The sequence below is a fragment of the Chrysochloris asiatica genome, unplaced genomic scaffold (assembly GCF_000296735.1).
Source record: "Chrysochloris asiatica unplaced genomic scaffold, ChrAsi1.0 scaffold09927, whole genome shotgun sequence".
In the NCBI taxonomy this organism is placed as follows: Eukaryota; Metazoa; Chordata; class Mammalia; order Afrosoricida; family Chrysochloridae; genus Chrysochloris; species Chrysochloris asiatica.
This window is the reverse complement of record NW_006418445.1, coordinates 1-1,009: the sequence shown is the minus strand read 5'-3', so window position 1 is coordinate 1,009 and position 1,009 is coordinate 1.

The window sequence follows — 1,009 nt, the reverse complement described above, 5'->3', positions numbered from 1 at the left end:
GCGCTCACCGCGATCTCCCTTTGGGGGCTGGGAGGGCGCTGCAGGCCAGCGGCGGGCGGCTGGAGCCCCGCGCTGAACTACTTCTTGAGGTGCAGGTACTTGGCGCCGCCAGCGGGGTCGGTGTGGACCGTGGCCATGGCCTTGACCAGCTGCTTGAAGTGTTCGCTGGCGCAGGCCCGCAATTCAGACTTGCCTTTCGGGCTCACAGCCCAGAGCGCCCTTGAAGTGCTCCAGCAGCTCGGCATTAAGGACTTGGTGCCCATGCAGGGCGGGAAGCGCAGCAATGCCCCCAGGCTCAACTCCACTATTCCCACCAACCTTGGCTCTACTCGGGCTGGTGGGCGGCTCATCCAGTCCCCATCTTGGCCACAGGGACTTCAGCTCCACTTTGAGAGGCTGTGAGTCCACTGGGCACTGACTCCCCCAAGACCCGCCCTCCACCCCACAGTTTGTCTCTGCGTCTGCAGAAGGAGAATGCAGCCAGCCACTTCCACGCAGACACGCCCCCGCCTCCCGGCCTGAGTCCAAGGCCCCGCCCCCACCCACTTCCGGTCTCCATGTTTTCTCCCTGGCTCGCCTTGCCCCTTTTGTTTTCCTTTTTTAAAACATGGAGGCTCCACAGTCACTCCTCCAGGGTGTTTCGTGGCTCGAACCCATTCATGCCCTAGGCCGCTAGGCTTGACCTCTTCCATGCTCCATACTGAGGAGCTGGTTGACCCTCATCTGGCGCAGGGTTGGAGCCCACTTGCCCCCGCTCCTCGCGCGCCCCCTGGCGGCCGCCTGCACAGCCCAGGCCCGGCCCTTGTGCGCTCCCTTGTGGGGTGTCCTCAAGTTGCTGGTTAGCTCCCAGCCCTCATTCCCACTGGCCCCGCCCTCCTGTTCTCGGGGTGCTTCGGATTGAGACTGTGGCCTCGCACTCTGGTATGCTCCCTCCCAGGACCATGGCATCCTCCGAAGTGTCTCATGCCTGGTGAGCCCCCTCATTCCCTGGCGCTGCCCCAGCCCGCTG